Here is a 17,528-nt window from a genome sequence, read left to right as displayed (position 1 = left end):
AGGCAGCATCTCTAAAGAAACACACTAAGATGCTTCCCATAAATTACACAATTATACATGTTAATTTTCTTTTCTTTGAATGTTTATGTTTTTATTTCATCATTCAGTTCGTATCAAAACACAAAAGCTGGAAGAGAAGGTGACTAGAATAAAATTTTATCCTAACAACAACAACAAAAACAAAGGAATTGTTTAACAAGAAACTTTTCTGTGAGTTTCCGTATCATAATATATTTTGAGAGAGGTTCATGCCTGTTGATAAAAACCATAGGTATTGAGCATGTGTTGAGCTGATCATCACCTTAGTGTTCCCTATATCTCCAAAGCACCTGGAGATATAAAAGTACCTGATGGGACTAAATCAGCACATTTCCCCCTCCTTGAATATAGTATGGGAATAAATGCAACATACTGGTAATTAAGTGGAGCAGACAGTGTAAATTTTGGAAAATACCAGTGAAGGAAAAGCTCAGAAGCTAACATCAAGGACACACAGCACTCTAGAACAAACTAGAAAATACACATTTGGATATGGGATGGTTATCCAGAAATGAATCCAATTGGAAACCAAGGTAAAGATGTGACCATTAGGGATTTAACGGATCCACAATAATGTGTAGAGAAGAGTTCATAGTCACAAAAAAATGAAAATTTAATTACACAATAAAACAACAACAAATATGTAAATTATTTTAGAACTATAGGGAAAATGTGAGGGACTATAAATAAAGGGGAAATTGTGTAAAATAGTGTTATCAGTATACTTTTCACATCAAATAGAGAATGTTACTAGTACAAGGAGGACTTGAGGAAAAAACTGGTCTTTGCTAATGGACCAGAAAGACTGATGTCGCAAATAATCCTTAGCACAGCATAACACTAGGGAGTTATTGGTGGTGGGCTTGGGATTTTGCATATGCGAGCATTCAAAAGGCATGGGAAGTTTGTGTTGAGTTAGGTTAATAAAGTGCAAATGGTGAACTTATGTTGCAATGCTGGATTCACATTGTACTCGTCTTGGGGCATTACATGTGTGGGTTCAAATTCTGCCTCTTCCACTTAACTGATGTGTAGCTTTGGGCAGAGACTTGTTATCTGTAAAGTAGATACAATAATTCCTATCTCATAGCACATATGGAAAAACTGATACAACTCTCAGCTTATAGCAGGTACTTGAAGTAATACAATAGTATTATTTTGTTATTGATATTATTTTTAAAAGTCAATATGAACTTCTCTTTTCATAGCCTTCCATATACAATCAAATTTAGCTATCCCTGAATCTCTTTCTAAAACTTTTAAATGGTATACATTGTTAGATGATACTGTATTCTTCTACTCACTTTTCAGGAATAAGGGAGATGTTTAAGATATTATATTACCATATATTAGCTCTTTTTATTTCTAACAAGACATGCATCATCAAGAACATCAAACTATAAGGTCTAAGGAAAGGATGTGGTCTTTAGTCAAAAGAAAGAAGTTTTTGCTATTGTTTCTGCATGAAATAAATAAGATCTTGATATATTATTTCAAATTATTTCCACTTAAGTTTAAAGTTAAGTATTATATATTTTCTTTCCCATAAGCAGATATAAGCTATCTGGTGCCCTAATTCCCTACCAATACCCAGACTTTGCAGGAGATGTTTTGGGGACTAAAGATCATACTAGAGGTTAAATTGGTCTCAGTTAAAGAAAATTATTTCCAAAATGTCAAGTGTAGAGAAGCATTTCTCTCTGGAGAATTTAAAGGATGGTAATACTGAAATATGCAGTGTCTAGAAGGTTTCAGGCCTTCAAATTTTTCATCAGCTTTCTCAGAGCATGGTAGGATTTTGTAATTTCATAGCACTAGCTTAAACTTTCTCTATAATAAGTACTGTGGGTACTTTTTCTTTTTTTCCAGGGGTAGAAGGCAAAATGGCATGAGGGCTAAAGTCACTAGAGGGTCTTTTTGCAGGAAATTTTCAGGGAAATTTGGAGACTGAGGGAGAGCAGAGCTATGGGGAGTGAAGTAGATATGAGGAGAAGAAGGGTTTAAACAGTTTTTAAACAGTAAAAGTGTTGCTGTGAGCAGGTACGATCCCCTTCATATATGCAAAAAAAAACACAGATAAGAATGTGGGCTAATCTAGAATTGATGTCTGTTCGGTAGCTTGTGTCTCTTTTCAACATTGCTCGGAGTGTTGTGTCCCAGCAGGGTACATTCTCATAGTTGATCTGAAGAGGTAGGCATAGTATTTTCTCCACTGACCCCATTCCTTGTCAAACCAATCTAGACGTGTGGGAGTGTCCTATGGAAACAACAGAATGTGGGAACCTCCATGCTCAAGGTCATCTCAAGTTTCAAGATGGCTGCTCAAGCCTCGGTCACTACATCCACATTCCAGCAAGCAGAAAGGAAAGGGAAGTAGAGAAGGCCAAGGGCTGTGCCAGTGGTTTCTTAAAAGTGATTCTCAGACTGTGGGTCCTATTTTTGATCAATCAACCTCCTTGTCAGTTCATTCTCAAGTACTGAGCATTGCTGCTGGACTGACAAATATTCTTGATATTTAAATTTGAATACTTACTCTCTATCAGAGAGAACACAGATACTAGATCCAGCTCCCATTTCCTGCTCTTGATCAAATGCTAAGAAATAATATTTAGACTTGAGTTTATATAGTTAATTAAATATTTTTCCACCCAAGCTGACTGACGTTCTGGAGAAAAGCATATTTTGTGTTTCATGTTGGGCTGATCTGTGAGTCTGTTAGTGGAGCCATCCTCCACATCTGTTCATTGAATATGCAGCAGAAATGTCAGCCCATGTGAAAATTGAATGACAAACAGCGCAGTTGGTCTTCTTGGTACCACTGCTTATGGCCTTTTCAGTAAATGAAAGACAGGAAATCATTTTTGCCAAGACTTAGGCAACAGTGGCAACTGCCTAAGGCTCTACTATGTGAAAGTAAAGTCAGAATTCTGGCACTTGAAAACTTACTGGGGTTGAAACATTTACTGGAAACAATTTCACTTTTCCATCAACGGAAATTTATTTGTAGAGCTACAAACGGCTCGAGACTAGACAAAATACTTTGTCCTAAAGGGTTATTGCCCCAAAGTGGAGGAATAACTATCGTTTCAACTGTCGGTGCCATAGTAGTAGAGTTCTCTTGCTGGGGAAGAAATTGACAACAGCCTCAGGTGAAGAAAGAACATCCAGGGCAGCATTATTAGGCTTCGTTGACTAAGCTAGCACAAAGCGATTGCTTTCAAGGTGTTTTCTAAACATATTCAGGTAATCCCCTCAATTCCTCCATTTTGCAGAATGGGATAATTTTCATAACAAACGGCCCTTTGAATAGCACTACTTATAGGAAGAACACAGTCTAGATGCCAACGAACGGATGGAAAGCCAATTGTTACAATTATTCCTTTGCCTACTTTTCTCAGGCTTCATGTCACCACCCACCCTGCATTTTGAAAGCTGTCAAGTCAGGCAAGTCACAGAGTATACTGCATAGATTTTAAATTAGTATAAAAATGCTAGAAACTCCCTCAGCTTCATGGCCAGAAAAGTGAACTTGCCCGTGCCAAAAAGATATGGCATAGTTTGAATAAGAAGCTTTAAAAAGTTAGGCAAAGCATCCAAAATTCACAACCCACTAAACTCAAGGTGATTCCATAGTGGTGCGCATGAAAAGAACCTAATGTGAAACACTTCACAAAGCTTTCTACCTTGTTTGGACCTTAACTCTCTAATCCAGTTCCAGAAACAAACGCTAGAGGTGGGTGGGGAGGACAGGATGAGAGAGGTCACTTGAAGAAACAGCCTAAAATATATTATTAAAAATCTTCTATATGGCCTAACCACTTTGAAAAAGCTAAAGATTCTTGGTTTTAGCATTGGGCAATATTCTTGTCAAGTGAACAGATACATATTGATGTACCTAATGGCTTAAAATTTTGTTACTCAATCATCAATTTATCATTAGTGTGTAGTAGATGTGAGGACTATTTTTAATGTTAGCCTGGACTGTTTACTTCTCAATGTTTCCAAGAAATGTCCATTAATTCCCCTTTAATTTGCCTTTTGTTTAACTATTCCCAATAAATGCTACCACAAAAGAAAAGCTGTTCATTCCATTTTTATCCTAATGAGGGCTGTTCTACCAACAACAGATCACAGAAATTTCTCAGTCTTCTCTGAAATAAACCTCTTGCTCTTCCCCATCTTATTTTTAAAATAAAGAATGGCAACAAAATTTATGGCTGTAAGTAGAACAAGGCAATAAGTGGGAAAAATAAAACAGCAATGCTGGGCTCTAGGCTTGTCTCCCAGTCACATTTCTAAGCTTCATTATCCTTTTACATAAAATAATCTGGATTACAAATGGCATCTAAAATCCTTTCCAGTTGTAAAATCTCATGAGTCTTATTATACTTTCATCACTTGTGTATGCACAGGAAACAATCATGTCTTGTATTTTGGAAGTTCTACAATTTTCAAAAATTTATTAATCCTCTAGTTTATCTTAAAAACGACCATTTTTAAAATACACTAACATAGATTAACATCTCACTTAGGCTTCAATGACAGGAAAAAAAATCACTAAAAAGAGAAAAGAAATGTCTTGATATCTATCTATCTATCTATCTATCTATCTATCTATCTATCTATCTATCTATGTATATAACAATAAATATATAGATATGATATAACTTTATATATCTATCTATATCTATAGAGCTAGCTAATCAGGATATACAGCTGACTAGAAATCAAAATGAAAAAGCATTAATATTATAAAACTTAAGTTGTACTAAATTATATAAAGTCAAAAACAACTGACTTTTGAGAAATAAATAAAAATGGTATTATGAGTGAACTTGCATTGTTCTAGCTGTATCACCTATTTTTGTTAAAAATCTCACATTGATTGAATATTGGTCAGGCCAAGACTGGAAGAAGAATATACTGACCTGAGTTCCCTAGAAAACAGAACCTGAGGCAAAAAACTTACACCCTGATATTCTAATGAGGGGAGTTGAGGAAGATATCCCTGGAGGTAAAAGTGAATGATAAAAGGAAGAGACTTTTAACTTTGTGTTTTGAGACATCTATTGGGGGTTCAAGTAGGGAGGAAAGGCTAGTGGATTACCTACTGATTCATTTTTGTCCCTTTTTCCTATTGGTCAAAGCCCACCGCATGAATTAAGTGTCTTATTCTTCCGGGTGTGTCAACTGGGCTCTCTGGGCAACTGTGGAGGAAATGAGAATTTCCAAAGGCCCATCCAAGGCTTGGTACAGTGAACTTCTCCAAGGTTTAGTGTGTGTGTGTGTGTGTGTGTGTGTGTGTGTGTGTGTGTGTGTGTCGGGGGATGAGGAGACTTGCTCTGTGATGGTTGTAGTGGCAGTAATGGCAGTAGCCAATGACCTAGACTTTATCATTGAGGTAATGGCATGAGTCATCTCTGAGGCCATTCTGGCCAGGAAGCAGATTAAGCTGCTGAGACCTGGAGGTGAGGTGAGGTCAAGTACATTCAGAAGGCAGAAACTCAGATTTACTCACAGCCCTTAGTGATCTTCAGGTCTCACAGGAGAACACTTGGCATTCAACTCTTCCCTGGGGAGCGACATGTATGTCTAATCCTTTAGCTGATAGTCAGTGCAATCTCCTAAAAAGACTTATAGAGGTCTGGAAAACAAAGCCATATTCAAACTATTGCAGGTGTTATAGGGTTGATATTTCTCAACATCTTTCTTCACCTAAACTTCTGGTTGTTTTCTTATCCTCTCCCAGCACTTCCACAAATCAGGGTTGCTTATTCTGTATGACGAAGGAACCACTTGAGCTAAAGCCGACGCTGGGGTTGCTTATTCTAAGAGGTGACACAGCATTCATTCTTAACAGGTTTAAGATCTTAACTTATCTTTGTTGGCTCATGGCTGCTGAAATTTTTCATCAACAATTATCCATGGACATAGAAGCATCAAAGATGCACCAATGAATCTCCTAGGATACAGTCATACTCCACTTTGCCTCTGTTGTGTAATGGCAATTGTATCCAGCCTTCCATCCTGGTCCATAACCATCAGTTAGGATCCACTCCCTTTGGTTCCCTGGTTCCTGCTGGCATCTATTAACCCTCCTCCACTAACCATGAGCTATGCCGTCACTATTGCCTTTGAACAGGTAGAGCATCTAACTCCAAAACCCATCCTGGAATGTATGTACTGTTAGAGGCCAGTTTAGAATCACCTCAGAAACAAACCCTGAGGAAAAGAGTGAGAGGAAAAAGAGAAGTGAAGTGGAGAATGTTCTAGGCGTAATGTGCAAGTGTTAATTTTTCTTCTCCACTGCCAGCACCAGGAGGACATCTTTGCTTCCTGAAGGTAACACCTCCTAAGACACAAACCTCAGGAGTTCTTCATTCTCAGGCTAGTCCATATTCAGGCTCCAGAAGTTTCTCAAAATTAGCACTTATGATTTCTTACAGTTCTGGGGAGGGGAGCCCAGAAGTCCATCCCGACCCACCCAGCCAGCCTCTGCAAAAGCACAGGCACACATATTCACTTTTTTCCTATTTATTTCTCTTTGTCTCTCTACCCTTCCAGTCCCATTCTTATCTTTTTCTCTCCCCCTCTCCTTCTTTACGTTCCTCTCTGTCATGCTCCTTTTCCTTTTATTATTTCTCATATCAAGCTTTACCTCTGGGTCTGTTTCGATCCCCATTCTACCTTTCTCTCCCCTTCTCTTTCTTCCCTCTCTTCTTTTTTCCTTCCCTCCTCCTGACATCTATTTTCCTCCCACAGGCCCTCCCTCCACAGCCCTCCCTTTGCCCTAACACAGGAGCACACACACACTTTATCTTTTTTTGCTGTATTTTTATTGTACCTTTTCTATGTTTGAAGATGTTCAGATACACAAATACCATTGTATTACTGTTGCCTATAGTATTCAGTATGGTAACATGTGGGACAGGTGTGTAGCCAAGGAGCAATAGGCTAGACTGTTACAGTCTGGATGTGTAGCAGGCTACATCATCTAGGTTTGTGTAAGTGTGCTCGGTGATGTTCACACAATGATAAAGTGGACTAAGGATGTACGTCTCAGAATGTGTCCCATCATTCCATGATGTGTGACTGTACGAGGTTGGGCAATTAAGTTTGTGAACTCATCCTAGAAAAAGTGCTATATACCTCACTGCTGAATGTCATTATGGTCAGCTTCAAAGTACTCTCTTTGGGAAGCTATGCATTGATGCCAGCTACTAGTCGACCCTTCAAAGCAATTTTGGAACTGTTTTTCTGGAATGTCCATCAGAGCTGTCATCATATTAACCTTAATGTCCTGAATGTCATCAAAATGTCTTCCTTTCAATATTTCCTATATCTTCAGGTAAAAAAAGAAGTCATTGGGGGCCAGATCAGGTGAGTAGGGAGGGTGTTTCAATACAGTTATTTGTTTACTGGCTAAAAACTCCCTCACAGACAGTGCCGTGTGAGCTGGTGCATTGTTGTGGTGCAAGAGCCATGAATTGTCGGCGAAATTTTTTTGGCATCTAACTTTTTTGGCATCTAACTTTTTTACGCAGCCTTTTCAAAGCACTTCAAATAGCAATCTTGGTTAACTGTTTGTCCAGTTGGTACAAAGGCATAATGAATAATCCACTTGATATCAAAAAAGGTTAGCAACATCATTGCAACAAATTCTCATACTTTTCAGACCTCGTATGTGGGTCAAGCTGAGGAAAAGCAGTATCAAGGCTTCCATTTCATTTCATTTTCCCCCCATACAGTGGACCAAGGTCAGGAGAATGTCTGGAGTTAGGACTTCAAGTGACTAACAACTTGGCTTTCACTCACTCTCAGCACAGATTTCTTCCATCTACAAAAAGTAGTATCACTTCTTACAAATAAGCCAAACTCAAATATGATTCCTGAGTCAGCACTTTTCAGTGATCCTCAGACCTAAAAATGGAAAAAAGCTGCTACTTTTTAAAATCATCCTTATATCCCTCTTCCTTTTCTTCTCCATTTTCTTCATGTAAAATTTTTTTATAAACTATGATAATTAGAGAGATACATAATAGTAATATGTTTTATCAAGAGTACAATTGCTTCTGCTTTAAAGTACAAAACTGATCACACAAAACTGATAATCTCATTTAAGTTAATTATTTTAATATAGATAGGTGGAAAAAGGAGCCATTATTCATCACTTTTGTAAGTTACACATACCACCTGTTACAGCCTGAAAAGAATAGTCACTCAAGTGAAGCATTTTTTCATTTCTTCAAAAACCCAGAGTTCTTCATAAATAATGCTTTGTTATCCTCATTTCCATCTATATAGGTTACACAATCTACTGATATTCAAGTGTAATGAAAGATAACATTAAAATATGTTCATGAATATTATTAAAGCACAAGGATTCCTGTGAATAGGTAGAGATTTTCGGGACAGTGTCACTTGCCAATCCTAATCCCAACATATTGACAGAATGAAAATACCAACACTTAACTCCCAGGTAAAATATATACTTTCAGCAGAGAAAAAAAATAAACTGGTCTTCTATTTATTGAGAAAAAAATAGTTGAAATTCCAAAGTGGGAAAAGTATGGTTTTTAGACACAGAGTCACCTGAATTTGAATCCTGAACTAGCTAAGGAGTGTCCACGAACTCTTTAAGGCCCAGTTTCCTTATCCTTAAAATGAATATCCTAACACTTAACTGGCAGGGTTTTTGAAATATTTAATTTGATTAATCAATATAAATCCTGTAGAATAGTAGATATTCAATAAATGATAATTAAAATTATTATTTTAAAATCTCACAAACTTATATTCTGTAAAAATAACCATTACACCTTGCAATTTGAAATGGATAGAGATCTAGTACTCTATTTCTAACCTTATATATCTATGTAAAATGATCCTTCTGCCTGGAATAACAATATGAAGAGAAAGAAGATCAGGAGGAGGAGGAAGAGGAGAAAAAAGAGACAAGATGATGATGATGGCTCCACTCCTGAATATTTCATATAATGTGATATTTAAGCAATTCATCTAACCCCTTCAAGAGACAATCAATAGCCTCTACTACTTTTATTCATGTCTGGGCAAGTATGTTACCTTGAACAAATTTGACATTAAAGTTTGTTTTCAGGTTCCTCAGAACTCTAGTTTAGCACTATTTCCCACTCCAGATTAGACTCCCTCCACACATACTCTCAGAATTTTTAGGTCTTCTCCACTCAAATTCTGTTGTCTTGAAAAGACTGCTAGCATTTATATATTACCATTTTCAGATATATTAAAATTTTAGGTTTTATTTTTAGTTAGGAAATTGTTGGTCAGGGATATTGAAAGGAATAAGGATATTACAATAGGGCTATCATAACAAATCACTTGGTAAGGGACTTCAAGAATGTGTGTGTGTGTGTGTGTGTGTGTGTGTCCCAGTCTGTGACCCTGTGGACCTTGTACAGAACATGGTAGAGATGCTTAGAATATAGACATTGTTACATTGGCCATCCAACAGTGTGTCTTCTTTGTTGAATACCTGTTTACAGGAATCTTTACAAAATTAGGTTGTAGGGACAGAATCCCAGAGAGAAGTTTTCTGGCTTTCCACCTCGCTTTGGGGGGGTGCTGGCTCAGGTGGTGGTTGGCCATTGGCTGTAGCCAGTTAGCCAATTGGCTGCTGATATAACTGCCATGACTGCATTTGTTGGTTGGTTGGTTGGTTGGTTGGTTAGTTGGTTGGTTGGTTGGTTGGTTGGTTGATTGGTTGGCTGGTTGGCAGGCAGAAAAGCAGATGGCGGATTGCGGATCATGTGGATCCTAATTTGTGGGTCTCGCCCAGCCGCCAGCGAGAATATAGTGGTATGACTCCCCTATCTATGGCTCTGTGGGTGTTCCTTTTTGGCCTCACCATATCCTGCATTCTTATATGGGGAGTGGGACCAGAGACCCTGTATGACACTCTGTGTGACATAGGTGTAAAAAAGTTCAACAGAAAAAAAAAATACCTTTTTCCCAGTTTGTTTCATAAAGCAGCAACAATTTGTGAATGTTTGAAGTTTAAAATGTGTTATTTATTCTAAAGAAATTCATAAAACATTGACAACAGTAGGAAAAAAAAGCTATGCTTAAAACAGCTTCATAAGAACAAACAACAAATATTGAATAAGCAAATCTGTTTCAGCTTTCAAAACCCGAGGTGTTTGGTTGTTGTTTGTCATGGTGATGTATGCGTTTGTATGTAGGTGTGACTGTATTTTAAATTATAAATGACTTTAAAATCCATGCACCTTAATTACTAGAGCTGCAATTTTTTCATGTGGAGTCTCACCACTCTCTGTGTGAAAGACTAATGAGAGGTTAAAAGACTTTACAGATTCCCAAGAAAAGAAAATCATGAAATAAATCCACTATTTGATGCTAAGTAGTACTGCAGCCTCATTGAAATGACAAGGAAATTATAACTTCTCCAAAGAAGAAAAGTTTAAACCAGCTTAAAAATAGTCCTGAGTGAAGACATGGCAATCAAAAACAAAGGTGAAGGAATGGAAACTTAGCTCCTACCTACCTTACTGCTGGAGTAATTTTAAGTCATTGCCCCCCATATATTTTGTTTCTCTAGTGGCTCCCTGGAATTTAAAGATACCCTCCAAAGTACCTGCAGTTTTCACATGCAATCAAACCTCCACCTAAACGAAGCAATCATTTTCCTTTCTTAGCAAGCAACACAAGGGCCCTCATGAATGTAAGCAATCATTTGAGGGGGACAATAACAGCTTTCAATTTGCCATGGGTGAGTTGAGCTAGAAGTTGCTGGAACTCCCAGTCCATTAAGCTGATGGCTATAGACTAAGTAGCAGGATGAAAACAAAACAAACCTCACCTGTACACTAACAATTTTGTTTTTAATTACATTAAGGTGTAAAGTGCTGGCTGAGAGAAATTGTCCTATCTTCTTTTGGTCCTTTGGGAAAAGCAGGAAAGTGAACCAAGCATTTAAAAAGAGTATTGTGTATCACAGAACAGGGAAGATTGCATAACATTTAATTAACGATAGAATTTGTGATAAAATAATGACCAAAACAGATAGTTTCCAATCTCCTCCTACCTCACAAACACATATCGGTATTCTCCCTCTCCCAGTCTCTCTTCTCTCTCTCCCAATAGTGCGGGCACGCTCTCTCTCTCCCTCACCCCCCCCCATCCCCACCCTTTTCTCTCTTTCTCTCACTTTGGAATTCACCATGTGAAGTATAATATCACAATGAGCTTCCCAATTGTATTTTTTAGTAATAGAAGTATCAGAATTTGCTCCCTGACTACATGCTGATTCTGTGAGCCTACTGTGAGGTAAGGAGCATCTAACCGAAGAGATTTTTTAAATGGCAATTCTTTCTTAATTTTGTTGCCAATTTTAGACAACTTCGGATTTATTTTTTTTATATACAGACCTCTTCTTGCATCAATATATGCTAAGACTCTTTAGGCAAATATTTTTATAAAGCCAATTTTAATTTCTAATTTATCCATATTATCATTTTAGAGATGCTATAACTTAATTTTTTAAATCTTTCTTTAAATTAACTTTATTGAGGTACAATTTACATGTAACTTATTTTACGTATGAGGTACAATACATTTTGACAAATTTACATACCTGTGGAGCCACCACCACAGTCAAGATACAGAAAATTTCCATGACCACAAAAGCATGACAAATTCTCTTACACTTCATTCCAATAACCCCTGTTCAACCCCAGTCCCAGGAAACATCTGATCTGCTCTCTGAAATAATATATCAGATTTGTCTTTTCTAGAATTTTGTATAGGTAGAATCATACAGTATATACTGGTTACTTTGGTTCAACATAATCTGGTTACTTTGGTTCAACATAATGATTGTGAGCTTCATGCATGTTCCATGTATTAACACTTTATTTCTTCTTATTGCTGAGTATTGTTTCCATTGTATTGTTTGTACATTTGCGAGCTGATGGAAATTGATGGGCACGGTTTCTTTTCAGTCTATGCTATAATAAATAAAGCTGCTATGAATGCTATGAACTTTTGCGTCAGTATACATCACTGTGTAAACATGCATTATGATTTAGGTAGGGTTAACAAATAATTTCCCTGGTGACTTATGTTGTGACCTTACCAAACATTTGAAGATTGTCCAGATATCTTTCTATTTTGATTTATAGTTGAATTCTATTATGTTAATATGACATAGTTTGTATGCTGTCAATTTTTAACATTTTTGAGGCTTGTTTTATGGCACAGAGTATGATGTATATTTTGAATGTTCCATATGCACTTGGAAAGAATGTGAATTCTGCTTTCTGGGATAGAATTTCCTATAAATCTCAACTTAAACAATTTGGTTGATACTGGCATTTAAGTCTTCTATACTCTTAGAGATTTTCTGTTTACTTTTTCTATTCTGCCAATTACTGCAAAAGAATTGTTGAATTCTTCAAATGCAATTATAGGTTTGTCAATTTCTCACTTTAGTTCTATCAGATATTTAATGTACATATTTTTAAATATGCTATCTATAAAAAATCCACTTGAAATATAAAAATACAGAAAGGTTAAAAAGAAAAAGAAAAAAACAGAAAACGCTATACTTTGCATATACTAAATTAAAGAGAGTTGGAAGACTATATTAATATAAGACAAAAAATATTTCAAAAGAGACTATAATACGGGATAAAGAGAAACCTCACAATGATAAACAGGTCTATTTGAAGAAGACATACAAATATTACATATGTATGGAACTAATACAGAGCCACTCCAATATGTATGGAATTAATACAGAGTCTTATTTTAATATAAGACTGGGTATAATATAATATAATATAATATAATATAATATAATATAATACAATAATATAATATAACATGATATAATATAATACTGGGTCTCATATTAATTTTTGCTCCAAAAGATGCATTACAGCTGGTGGTCCAGTTAGGACTTATTTTCAGGGAAACACGGTAGTTAGAGTCTGAAAGAGAAAATATTACTCAGTGTGTCATGATTTCATTGCCTTTCCTCTTCTGCCAAATAATCAAATCCAACATCGCATCATTAGACCTTTATGTTATTAAGACCAAGAAGTATATATTCTTATTTTTTAAATCTAAATTATCAACAATTACAGGTTTTAATTATGTTTTTGGATAATTCTGTGTCCAAATTTGTCTATAAGGAATTTTTAACTAGTTGTTGCAATTACACAAAACAATTAGATAACAAATGTGTCTAAAAAGAAGATAAAAAATGAACAGGGAGGTACAGGTTTTTCAGTCAGACAGACAACAAATATGTTTGTTGGTGGCCTGAGTGTGTAAAAAATCCCCTGAGCCTCAGTTTTCTCATCTGTAAACTGAGATAATATTTGTATCATCCTCAAAGCCCTTAGAAAGAATTAAGATATAATGGATAAGCATTCAAAAAATAATGTGAAGGAGTAGTAGCCATCAATTGTATTATATGTATGCTAGGAGAATCAGAAAGTTTCTGTAGAACATCAGTCTTAATTAAGGACTTAGCCACGAGGAATAAAATTCAAAGTAGTAACAATAGAATAGAAAAAATGTGTAGAACTGAAAATAAGGGAGATGTGTGTGTGTGTCCAGGGAAGGAGGAGAATGTAAGAAGTAGGAGAAAATGATTAAAAATAGAGTATATGCATAATGTAGAAATCTTAAGTTCTGAAGCTGGAAAAATGGAGATTCTAATTCCACTTCTGTGACTTGGGACAGTTGTTTATCCTCTCAAAGCCTCAATTTTATTATCTATAAATGGGAATAATATCTGTTTGGGATTTTTAGGATAATTAAAGTCGTGTGTGTGTTTGTACACTCTATGTTATAAATAATACGTAAAACAAAATATTATATATAATACAGTGATGCCTGGTACATGTTGGGTGTTCAGTGCTTGAAATGGATTATAAGCCATCAATAAATAAATGCTATGCAAGCTATTAAAAATTAGATAGAGAAATTAAATCTTCTAATTTTGGTAGGTAATTCTTACTTGTACAATTTGATTTTAACATCACTATGGGGAACGACCTCATCGTAAGTGACAAAAAAGAGAGATTTTTAGGCAATTATATAAATAAAACAGGAACATTTATAACTGATAAATGAACCCAATTCTGAAAAATAATATAGAAAAATAAAGGTTAAAGTTGCAAAGATGAAACTTTTCATCTCATCAGTTGGGATACACTCACACACATACAGATACACACAAATTCAATCATATTTTAGTAACTTCAATATATAATTTGGCAGGTTCAAAAGCATTTGTCCCTAAATAGGTTACATTTAGTGGACATTGAATGTAATAATTGACATGGTTATAATTAAAGTAAACTCTAATATTTGAATAAGCATAAATTGAATCAAAATATTAAATAAAAGATAAATTAGTAACTTATTGTAATAAATGGAGACAGCAGAACTCTTTATGGAAACATTTGCATACAAATTAGATCTATTTAGAGCTCTTAAACGCTTTTACTAAAAAGTTAGGACTTTAGTCTGTAGCTTTTATCTTTTCTTTTTTTTAAAGTAGTGAAGTCATCTGACATCTATTTTAGAAAGATTATGTTGATGGCGGTAAAGGGAAGAGATGAGAGTAGTAAGAACATAAAGGAAGAGTGTATAGTTAAGAAGCTACTGCAATAATTTTTCCATGAGAGATAAAAAAATGAATTCTGTAGTGGTGGAAATAAAATGGGGAGACAGATATGAACACAACAGAGGTAGAATAAAGAGGAGTTTGAAGACAGAAAAACCATAGGATGGTGGGTGGTGGTCTTGTAGGTTGGAAACAAAATTCTTCAGAGAAGTAAATTTGATTCCAAACATCCCCCAGGCTGTTCTGTGTTGGCAAAATGTCTATGTCTTGGGGGAAGAATAAATCATGATTTACCATGTATTCATCTGTTAGGTGACACATAGAAATATTATCATAAGGAAGAGCTAAAAAGTAATATAATTTATAAATTGGATCTCCAGGGTTTGACTTTCAATAATTAAATTTCTTATAATGAAGTTTATGTATTATTATTTACTTGTATTCATCACCTGATACCAATGTCTTCATAATTTGATTAGTCATTACTGTATCACCAGATGGAAAGAGAAAGAGTGATTAACTAGAACTCAAATTAGTTACCTTTGTTACTTGCAATATTCTGAAGAAAAGTTAGTAAGTTATAAGCTTATAAATAGGATAAATGTGTATCCTATGTTAATACTATACAATTACAATGTAAGTAGGAGACCTACTGCATTTGATCTCTGGAAACCTGCATAGCTAACACTTTTGTTCAACTGAACTTAAGATTTCAACATTAACAAGCATGAAAACTTAGAAAATACTCCATTGCTCACTCCACGGACTTGTGACAATAGAATTCTTATGTAAGTAAAAATGTGAGATTGTTCTTTAGAGTCTATCCCTTTGTGAGAAGCCTTCTGTAGAAAGTATCCTCCAACCTCAGGGTAAATATTAGACTCTTCACAGGGATATATTTAAATATTATATACATGTATATATTTAAATATTATATTTATTATCATAACATAATTTTACTTGAGAAAACAATTAAGCATTGCCTACTTAATACATTTCATTGAAAGGGCCTGTAACATTTATTTTTCCTAATAGATTATTTGTGATAAAAACAATATATTTTGTTTGAAAAACATTGCTATTTATGGGTATAATATAAAGATTAAGTTGGAAGTTAAGCAGGTATTTGCCACCAAACTTTTTAGAAATCACTCTAACTTGCAGACTTCTTGGTCCTTCAGGATAAGTAGCAAAAAGACCTTCATAAAGGATGATCCCATTAGCTCTCTGGGTTATGACAATGTTCAAGCGGTATGGGGCATAAGACTTTTCTTCATGGATTTTTGTCATTGCTTCACAAACTATCGCTGAAGGCTCCAGGGGATGTCCAAGAGAGTACTCAACCTCAGAGCAGTGGAGACCAGGTTCTTGTCTCCACTCGGGAAAGCATTCAAGAGCTAGACAGATGCAAGAAAGCACAGGAAGTTTACTGAAACAAAAGTACATACACACTCGAGAAGGAAGTGCAGGGGAAATCAGAGATGAGTGCAGCTGAGAAAGTCCTGCCCAAGGGTATTTATATCTCCCAGAGGCTGAAATCGATGAAGTCCCTGATGTGGCTGTCAGTTTCCACCCAGTAGATGGGGTTTCCCACTTTTTCTTTTTTATTTGGTTCCTCCTGAACTGTCATGGTGTCAGATGCTTGGTGGTAGTCGTAGTAACTGCGATGTAAATGAGATTATAATAACATTACATAATAATTAGCTGAAGGTCAGGTCCCAGTCAGGCGGATTAGCCTTGCTAAATGAAACTGGTTCTTTTTCTTCTCCAGCTGCATGTGCGGGATACAGTCACTTGTTACTTGTGTAACCAGTGAGACGCCTCATATTGTATCCTGGAGGGAGTGGTCATGTTGCTAGGCTATGTATCCTGTCTCAGAACTACCACCTATGAAGTAAGTCTTTATTACTTCAGGAAACACATATTTATCACAAGGATAGGAAAATATAAAATAATCGAATAAAAATCAATACAAAATAATCTAATAAAAATCTATATAAAATAATCCAACGAAAATATAAACGCATTTCTTATAACTCACAGCAAGATACTATTCTTATAATCTCTTTTGGTTTTTCAATCATGTATAATTTTGAGGGAGAGAAAAGGGAAGTTTTCTGAGTTCAAAAAGCTTGGCTTGGAATATCAAAAGATGTAGGCAAGCAGGTAATATTTAGATGACCAAGTAAGGATGTGTACTCATACAAAATCTGGCTTTCCTTCCCCCAAAAGAAATAAAGTAGATTAGTTGGCAGAATGAAGGAGAGCTGGAAGCTAAAGAGTAAGTATGAAAGATTATATTTTAAAATTTCAGAAATACCCTCATCACTACTTGCTCCCACTGCTTCTGTCTGTGACAAAACTATTTGTAATATCATGTTTCAGGAATGTGTAGAAAACAGAGCTACCTGCATTGCACATTATGAAAGATCATAAATTCTGAAAAGTTATTTTCTAATAACACATAAAAACAAGAGTTAAAAATGCAGCTATGTTCAGACTTCTAGGCTGATAGAGTAATCAAATTATTAGTGAATTTAAAAAGTAAGAAAATGACTTATAGCTAATGACTTCCTGAGTGCAAGAACTCCAAGTTGGAGAGGAAACTGAAAATTGCTTCTTGATAATTTCTGTGGTATATGTCAACCGTAAATTCCAAAGTTTTCAATCCCTATTTTCCAAAGGGGAGAGGAACAGAAGAGATACATGCTGCCTATTCTCTAACAAGGGAATTGACAAGAGGCAAAGATATAATGCAAAGATGAAGTTTCCTCCCTTGAAACTTGTTTCTGGATGTTGCCTCCACAGGTGGATTGTGGGCTGTGGCAACATGGTAAATACTTTTCGAATA

The sequence above is a fragment of the Rhinolophus hipposideros genome, assembly GCF_964194185.1.
Source record: "Rhinolophus hipposideros genome assembly, chromosome: 18".
In the NCBI taxonomy this organism is placed as follows: Eukaryota; Metazoa; Chordata; class Mammalia; order Chiroptera; family Rhinolophidae; genus Rhinolophus; species Rhinolophus hipposideros.
This window is presented reverse-complemented; position numbering follows the sequence as displayed.